The sequence below is a fragment of the Pleuronectes platessa genome, chromosome 20, assembly GCF_947347685.1.
Source record: "Pleuronectes platessa chromosome 20, fPlePla1.1, whole genome shotgun sequence".
Taxonomy (NCBI): Eukaryota; Metazoa; Chordata; class Actinopteri; order Pleuronectiformes; family Pleuronectidae; genus Pleuronectes; species Pleuronectes platessa.
The window spans coordinates 17,975,985-17,985,398 of record NC_070645.1 but is presented as its reverse complement, the minus strand read 5'-3'; the positions used below and the strand labels follow the sequence as shown (position 1 = coordinate 17,985,398).

The 9,414-nt window shown below is 47.8% G+C and overlaps 1 long non-coding RNA gene across 1 annotated transcript; it reads right to left on the bottom strand.

The window, feature by feature from the left end:
* Window positions 1-3,670: 3,670 nt before the first annotated feature.
* LOC128425428 (uncharacterized) lies at window positions 3,671-4,373 on the bottom strand. Its single transcript, XR_008333129.1, has 3 exons — window positions 4,222-4,373; window positions 3,844-3,910; window positions 3,671-3,746 (listed from the first exon to the last, which is right to left on the bottom strand). It is a non-coding gene; the product is annotated as an uncharacterized LOC128425428 (long non-coding RNA).
* Between the last annotated feature and the right edge of the window lie 5,041 nt (window positions 4,374-9,414).

Here is a 9,414-nt window from a genome sequence, read left to right as displayed (position 1 = left end):
TATCTGTAATGCTTGAGCCAGAGAACTTCTCTCCTATAGGTAATAGATGGAAGAATAATTTGAACATGATTCAGACCGATTGAGAGGAAAATGCAGAGTATGGGTTTCCAGGTATTGTGTCGGTATTTGGCTGCTGAATAAGATTGTTTATAAAATAGGTTCAGTGTGTGTTGGATTAAATGGAATAAGGAACGTCTGATTGTTCAACTTTTTGCCTTGATTGAATGGAAAATTATGGACATTCAGTCTGAAATTTAGATTTTACAGTGAACTTATATAACCTGACAATCAAAGGGAATCTGAATGAAGCTCACATGAGAGGATGAATGATGTGGCTTGACAGGAATTCATTATGTGCACATATTGCTAAATAACAAACATAAACTCTAATCATTAAATATCAGTTATTGTTGTGGGCGTCAAGTGAAACTTTGAGGTCTGGTGTTTTACGCTATAAGTTGTCGTTTATTGGAATAAAACCAACAAAGGCACTTGAGCTTTTATAAAGGGGAAATTTCTTCTCTGGCAAAAAACAAACACAGTATATGTACATTTTATTTGGTGCTGAACGAGAGAATACATGCTTTGATGTTCCACAAGAGAAATGTGCAGCGAGCCCGGCAACACAAACAAAGAAATTCATTCCACACAATGATGTGAGAATAAAGCAGAAGAACTTCACTGCCAACTTCCCCAATCGCTTATTAATGCCTAATTGTTTCAGAGGACAGAGCACAGACAAAGGCAATTAGGGACGATATGCATGGGCAGCTCTCCACAAACAAAGTATGATGTTTGCACATTCCATAATACTGTTATACTTGTGCAAATAAGTGTATCACAGAGGCTATCACTGCAAGTACTTGAATATCGACACTGTCTACTCAGTGCGTTACCGTATAAACCAAATATAAGCATTTCATGGTGTAAATACAAAAAGTCCTGTTGTATGAAAGGCAAATAAATATCATCAAAAACATCACAAGTACAAAAACTCTTTCTTATTGAAATTTAACTACATCGCATTCTCTTCAAAGCGCGACATGAATAATTCAACATATGGGAAATGTGCACATTCTGACAGAAAGTTGGAAATGTCGATTGATACCACTCTCTAACATGTGTGGTAAATAGGAAGCTCAGCTGGGATTGGCTCCAAACCCCCCCAACCCCTCCAACCCCCACCACCACCACCACCCTCCAGGGATAAGCTGTACAGATAATGGACGATTGGATGAAGCTGTCAAGAGCAGCGTTTTAGCTTAGCTTAGCACAAATACTGAAAAGAAACAGCCGGCCTGACTCTGTCCCAAAGTTTTCAAAAAATAGCACCCGTTAGTTTAATCTACACAAAGAACTCTGTGAAAAAGTGGTTATGGCCCAGTCAGAATGGAGTCCAGGAAGTTACTGGTCTCAGCCAAACAACCAGTCTTCACATAAACATCTGTTCAAATGTCAAAACACTTGTCAAAAATGCCATTACACAGAATTTGTACAGATTAAAACAAGTGAAATATGTCAAATATGGCGCATTATTGTTGCCATAGCTGTTTCCCCCCTTCCTGTGTTTATGCTAAGCTAAGCTAACTGGCTATTGAGTGTGGTATCGATCCTCTGAGATAGACTTGCTGTTTAATTACACGTTTTATACGTTTACTCTCGTCCACGAAATGAATAACCATATTTTCCCAAACACCAAACAACTGCTTTTATAGATCTAATGATATAATACAAAAAGGTTTGTTACATACAGTTTGTATGTTAAGTATATGCAGAGATGGTGGAATATACATATCAAAAGACTTGTACGCACACGCAAAAGTAGGCATGCAAATGTGTCACACACACACACATACACACACACTCTCTATACAAGCACCAGTGCACACAGATGTACACACACACATACATTACACACACACTTAGACATTCAATTAAGAATTGGTCACTGCTCAACCAGCCGAAGTACTTCAAGCTAATCAGTACTTGTTTAAAATCATACATGACAAATATTTCACCATAAAAATCTAAAAAAGTGATGAAATACACATTTAAAACAATAAAATGACAAAATATGTGGAATAATTTTTCATCAACCAGCATTTTTCCTGGATTTGGTAAATTGTTGAATCTGCTCTGCGATTCAAAACTGTGCAAAAGTGTCCGTCTGTCTTCTCACAAACTGTTTTAGTGACGTTCAGGCTCCGGGAGGCGTCACAGCGCCACCCAGAGGATTGAGATGTTAGTGCCTCCTTCCTGTGTGATCTGGTTGACACGTCCTCGGATGCAGTCCAGCGTCACGTACACCGCTGTCCCGTTCTGCACCTGGAACGAGGCCCTGAGCCCGATGCTGGCCCACATGCTGCCCTCAGGCATGTACCCGGACACCTGCTGAGCCACAGGACCCGCCTGCCCACTCGTACCAGCCACCTTCTGCAGCGTGAGTTTTACTATGTTACACGAGTGGATCAGCTTCAGGTTGAGGGCGACGTTCGCTGTCCCTTTCTCGTGGAATATAAAGTTCTTCCGGCTGCTCGGCTCGCCCGAGCGCGCCAAGTGAACCTGCGGCGTGTCCGAGCTGATCTGCTGGAACGACAACGGCTTGTTCCTCACCGCTCCGGTGGGGAGGCCGGTCCTGGACACGGTGGCGGTCAACGCCGACGACACAGCCGAAGGAATCCAGATGAGGCTCAGCATGCTGATCCCGGTGCTGTCCCCGAAATAGCGGATGTTGCACTGGGAGGGCGACGTGATCTCGAAGCTGAGTGTGTCTCCGCTGTCCACGCTCATCGCGCCAGAGAGGGTGATGGAGGTGTCCCGGTAGTTGACGCCCGTCTTGAAGGCCTGCGTCGCCTCCACACCCGTCCCGTTACGGTTAGTGTAGGCAATCAGGGAGAAGCCCTCTCGAATGCAGGTGTGGCCCATGGAGTACAGCGCCTGCTGGAGGACGAACTTCACCACGCCGCTCTCCGTGAAGCGCACCCCGCGGCTGTCGTGGGTCAGGCTGATCATGTACGGGTCAGACACCGAGGTCATACGGAACGTGGGGCGGTAGCTGGTCTGGTAGTGGACCAACAGGGACATCTGAGCCGTCATGGCCACGGCGCCGGTATCATGAGACAACCAGAGGAGACTCAAAGACGGAGCGGTGACTTCGTACACGTGGAGATCTTTGCTCTGGTTGCAGTGTTGATTCGGACTCTTCAGCAGGAGGGTGAAGGTGTGATTAGGCTCCACCTCCACTCCGCTGCTGACGCTCACACCCTGGAAGTACTTCCCATCGGGCTGTTCGATGCGAACGCCGCTCAGATCCCGACCCTCCTCCTCCTGGCTGTCGTTGAGCCTCATCCCCACCTGGAGGAAGTTCCTGCAGCTGTGCTTTAATGCAAAGTTATGGTCCAGCCACACCAGGCCGTGCTGCAGGAACCTCACCTGCCCGCCCTCGTTGGACAGCAAGTCGCTGCTCTCCTTCCCTCGGATGCTCAGCTGAAGCCCCTGGAAGATGTTGGTGCCGGACGCCCTCGCGGACGGAACCACCACGTTCGCCGCCCAGGACTGAGACAGTCGGCTCTCTGAACTCTGGCTGCACACGGTGTCGCTGACGGCCGTGCACACGACGGAGACAGCCTCTCCGTCACAGTCCGAACAGGCCTGGCACTCCTGCAGCTCTGGGTTGAAGAAGTAGTCGTGGCCGCACATGCCCATCTCCACTTCCCTCTCAGACACCCCCAGACACCTGAAGCCTCCTGAGCCAGGGAGAGAACGAGAGGATGTTCTAAGGTTGAATCTGTCCAATGATCGTAGAAGAAGTTGTTTACCATCAGCACAATGGGTTAAACTCACCTGGGGTGTTCAGGCACTTCACTCGCTCCCCACAAATGTTTGGTAGTTCAAGGCATTCGTCTCTGTCCTGTAATTCATAAAGATTCATATCATGATCAGGAAAACATAGGGAATAGTTCTGCTTATGTACTGAAGCTGCAAGAAGACATTTTGTGCCCGGTTTGGAATTGAAGACAAGGATCCTTATCCTAATCAAGTTTGAGGAAATGAAAAACCACAGACCGATATCATCATGTGGAACCACAACTACCAGCTGAAACCCATGCAAACCAATTTTCTGCAGTTGCTTCTGCACTGCACTGATACTTGTAGACACCATGGCAACTTTGTGGGTTTTCACCACCATGAAAGTAGATGTAGTGTTTTGTAGGTCAGTACCTGGCACATGCGGTCTGCGGTGGACGAGCACTGTGAGATGAGGAAGAAGCCAGGCGGACACATGGTGCACTTCTCACACTGAGGCGGGTCCTTCTGAAAATCACAGAACTCGTCTGGGCCGCAGGGCGAAGGGCAGCCCAGCAGAGGTTGAGGGAAGTTTGCCTCCCCGACCACGTCCATCACCTTCGTGTCCACGTCCATTTTGTGGACGGCGTAGGACTTCTGCAGGTGGCTGCGGGCCTGGCTCTGCAGACCGGCCAAGTGGCTCTCGAAGTAGCTCTGCAGCTCGCCCTGCAGGCCCTGGAAGGAGACCTGCTTGACGGTGTCCGAGAGGAGGCCGTACTGGGCCTTCACCACGTCCATCTGCTCATACATGCCCCGCTGCTGGTCCAGGATTTCGCGCTGCTGGGACAGGAGGGCGTCCTGTTGGTCGACCAGCTTCTGCTGCAGGTCGCGGATGATCATCTGCTGGGCGCGCAGGGCCTCCACCAGCTTCTCCTGCCCCTTGGCCAGCTGGAGGTGCAGGATGAGGGCGTCCTCCGAGGGAACTTCATTCTCACCTGCGATGAAAGTAATGCAGAGTGAGAGACGGGAACACACTCGCTGTTAAACGGTGAACTGGAGGAAGTGATTAAATGAGATTAAGGCTGATGCAGAAGTCTGATTCCAGTGAGGCGCTGGCCCCAAGTGTGAACACCCAGTGACCTCGGGCCAACATGAAAGAACCACAGCTTTTCTGGACAATTGACTTTGAGACATTCTTCCAGCTGTGCTGCTCTGCAGATATCATTTAGCTCTTAAGGTCACCAAAGTCTTACTCTGCTTCAAACCATAATCCACAGCTGATCACAGGTGGAGAAAGAGGCTGAAGTCAATGGAGCCTAAAGTGCATGGGGAGAATTCATACGAAATTCAGAGAAGACAATACTTTTTGGAGCATTGACTCCTTTTTGTCCTCTTTGGACATTTGGAAAAAGAGAATCAGCCTGAGATCATCTAAACACAGCAGACGATGCTGATGATGGAGATAACAGACCTGGCTTGATGTCACATGTGAGCTGGACACCCAGGGGCGCGCCGCCAAGTTCCGAGGAAGAATATCCAAACTCCGGGAAATCTCCCAGAAACTGCGCGGCTCTGTCGGACAGATGCACGGGAGGTCGCTGGCTGGAGGAGGAGGAGGAGGAGACGCTCTCCTCTGAACCGGCCACACAGCCCTCACCCACACAGGACTTGGCCCGAGGTTTGGGCCGGATCCTCGGGGGCAGCCTGCACTCGATCCCTCTGCATTCCCGGGTGTCATTTGTGGGTTGAAATTGCTTCACAGCAGCGACGCATCCCGGGTCCGTGCACCCTGCAGGTCGAGGCAGGACCTCGGGCGCCTTCATCCGTGCGCCACCGCCTCCTCCTCCTCCTCCTCCTCCGCCGCTGGTGTCTCCGTGTCGCCCGCGGAGAGGTTGCGCGGCCGGGTAAGCTTGCGCCGCGGCTCTCGGAGAGCCCGGGTACGCGTGGTGCTGGCCGGCCACTATCTGCGCCGCTCTCCCCTGCGTGGTGGGGTTGAACTGCCGCAGCTGCCTGGAGGATCTGCCCCCCGGACAGTGCTCTCCGGTGCACGGTCTCGGGTCGCTCCTGTCCCCGCCGGAGCAGTGCGTCCCCCGGCAGAAGTCTGCTGCAGCCTGCGCGGTGTTGTGCAGCGAAACCCAGGAGAGCAGCAGCACCGATGTTAGTAAAACCATGTTTGCATGAGACAAATCCGTCTTTACCTGCAAAAGCAGAAAATGCACGTTTGAGCTTATTGATAAACCAAATGGAAAATCTGGGGGAAAAGCTGAAGTTAATAATAGAAAACAAACTTTGTCCCAGTGGATGACTCAACGTTACCTTCAGCTGCAGGTTCGGTGAGACTGACTTGCCTGAGTGTCAGTGAGGAATCAACCCATCGGACATCACTGCTGCTGCCTCCGGAGCCTCTGAACTGCTGCTCGGTCGGGATGAGGAATTCCAAAGCTTAATTAGCATCAGGTTTCCCCAGCCCCGAATTAACCCTTCAGCTTCCCTGCATCTCCACAGGACCTCCCCAGTGGAGGGGGAGAGAGAGAGAGAGAGAGAGAGAGAGAGAGAGAGAGAGAGAGAGAGAGAGAGAGAGAGATTTACTTAAAATGTTCCCTCTGTTTTCATATTAAAAGGGAAAAAAGACTAAAATGTGTTCATGCAATGCCAAGAAGAATGTTGTTCCCCAGTGTTGGCATCTTTTCTATTGAAGAGTTTTGGAGTCAGGTCAAGAATAAATGATGAGGAAGAGCTTTTATTTTAAAAGTTGACAAAACAGATTATTTGTATTTGTAAATAAAGTTGTGATGCTAATTAAAATGTTTTTTCTAAAGTGGATATGTCTAAGAATACATTCTGAATGTCAACAAAACTGTCAAACAAAGTAAGGAAGGATAATCTTTTTGGTGTAAAAAAATGTAGATGTTGAGAAAAACTATTGAATAATTTTTTTCCATAAAGTCAAAATGCCATAGAATACATTCAATAACAATGTTAATGAGCCAGAGATAGATTTTTAAAGCAAAGAATGAAGTAGAAATGCTGAGAATAAATTTGAAATGTCAACTTTTTCATTCAGAATGTTGAAGGCTAGTGTCAAACAATTAAGTTTGAAATAAACAACTTTCACTAATTCATATACTCGGGGTGTTTTGTAGAGTTCATGTGTGCAAATGTTAGCAGTTTGATAGATTCCTAAAAATTCAAATTTACTAATACTCTTCCGTACTTTCCTGACTGTCACTGGTCATGTCCCCCACTGTTGACTCTCCTTCGTCCCAATAAGAAAGTGATTGTTGAGACAGCTGCTGGTCCTCACCCCTGTATTCTCCGTGTTATACAGGTCCTGTCAACACCGAGCGGCCCTGGTTATAGACAAAGCCAAGAGACAGGAGACAGGAATGTGAAACCCACAACTGCTTTCTCCTAATAACCCTCATGTCAGGGCTTTGACCTCAGGTCCTGCAGTGGGAAGTGATCCGAGGCTGATGTGTGGGGCTGGTTTGGCAGATTATGGTGTAAATGTCTGTTTGATAATGTGGAGGTCAGGTAGGAAGTCAATCACTGCCAAGCACAGAAGAATCTAACATTTTAAACGAGGACATAAAGATGTAAATTCAGACTTTGATTCATTAAGTCAAACTTTAAACTCGTTTCACAATGCTTCACTTATTTGCCCGTATTATTGAATCAATATGTAAAACGTTTGACTGTTGATAATTAGTACTTATTTGTATAATTTTTACCTTTCTCTCGCACTTACTTTGATTATTTCCTAACTTTTACTACCTTGTTGTTTTGCATCTCAGAGTTTAGACATTTCTCTTTTCATCATTTCCACTTGGACTCATTATTTCTGACGAGGTTTCTCACAATGTCTCACATTTTACAATCTCTCATTATTTCCACTTACCGCAAGTTTTCCCATTTGGCAGAAATAGTTTTTTCCACATTGAGGCAAACTTCACTCGTATTAATCAGAGCAGAACTTTCTTGTTTGCTGGAAGCTGTTTGTGTAGCTGCTGCCAGAGAGAGCAGAGTCTCCGTGGGGAATCAGTTGCATACGTACAAAAACATCCAGTTAATTGGCCATTTTTTTATTTCTGGTTGCAAACTTGCGGCATGGATTATTTCACCGCTTAGTAAAGAAAGCTTTGCGGGGCCGGTAGCACGAGCGGCTCCACACCCCCCACAGAGTTCAGTGGGGTTTGACATGTACATTACAGCAGAGAACAAACAGAGGGCACTGCAACTCTCCCAGTGTGCGTCACCCTTCACATCATCATCATCATCATCATCATCATCGTGACAGTTTGTCCTCTGCTGTATTACCTTTCCCTGACGCTCTATGGTTTTGCAAGGTGCCCACTGGTTTCGTCATTATCACCCCGTTTTCTTCTGTGTGCCTGAGCCCAGGAAAGGTGTTTAGAGGGTGTGTGGGAGCTCGGACTCAACATGAAAGAGGATAATGATTTAAAAATCTGCCCTCTTATATTTCTCTCCCCTTAACATCTGGGGTTTGGGAATTCTTTTTGGAATTCCAACAGGCGGCTCTTTGTTGAGAAGGGGTCTTGGCCCTTGCAACCAGCTCCTGCTTTGTTGTTTCAAGGTTTCTAAAAATAAGACCCAGTTTCTTGACTCTGTGCCGTGACACATGTTGGATGAAAACATCAGTGCCCCCCTCTGGACCACCCTCAGCAGCAACATCACCCAGCACTTGAGAAATGTTCTCCGAGGCACCGGCCTGCTCGTGTCGGGGAGGTTATCTGCCCCCCCCGATCCTTTTGGTGTCCATGTGTTTGTCAACCCCTGAGAGAGAGGGAGGAAATGAGGGCGGTCGGGACACATGCCCGCATCCGGAGTGTTTGTTTAATACATCACGAGTCATGAAAGGCTCTCCAACGCATTCAATGTTATTTGGTTTCCCCCCGTGGTGCTCAGCCCTCGCCGTGCGATGACAGGACTCCACCACAGAGAGGGTGGTCTGCCTTTCCCTTCAGAGCTGGGGGGGGGGGGGGGTCTCGAGGGAAAATAGGCCACAGAAGTTCTAATAATAGTGAAATAATGCAGACAGACGCTAATGTTTTCCCTGGAAAATGAGGGAATCATCATCGTAATGCTTCATGATGCAGATTTTTCCCTCAGTTTATTAATATTTTGACACATTTCTCGGTTTGAGCTGTTCGCCTCCGCCCCTGTGCACCGAGGGAAGATTACAAAAAGATGTGAAATCTTGATTCTTGGCCTCCCAGGTTGACTCAAGGAGAAATGCAAATAAATAGAGATATCTGTGTCTGCGCGGTCAGATAAGAGCCGGAGGCCATTCATACATTGACAGCTTGACTTCCCTTGGCTCCACCCCCCCCCCCCCCCTCCCTGAAGATTAATGACCTTGTTGCACCACACCAGTGTCTTACGATATTCCTTCCTGATTTCAAGCTAAACAGAAGATTGCACATTAAAAGCTATTTTTTTGCAATGGCCTGGGAGACGTTTGCTTCTGCTTGATTCCTGCTCTGCTCGGGGCTGTGACGTGCCACATGACCACTCCTGTGTAAAGATCTACAGTAAATCAGTTTCTATATGCGGTGAATTATTAACCGAGCTCCGTCACATTTCCTGTGCTGAATCAGCGTTCCCACA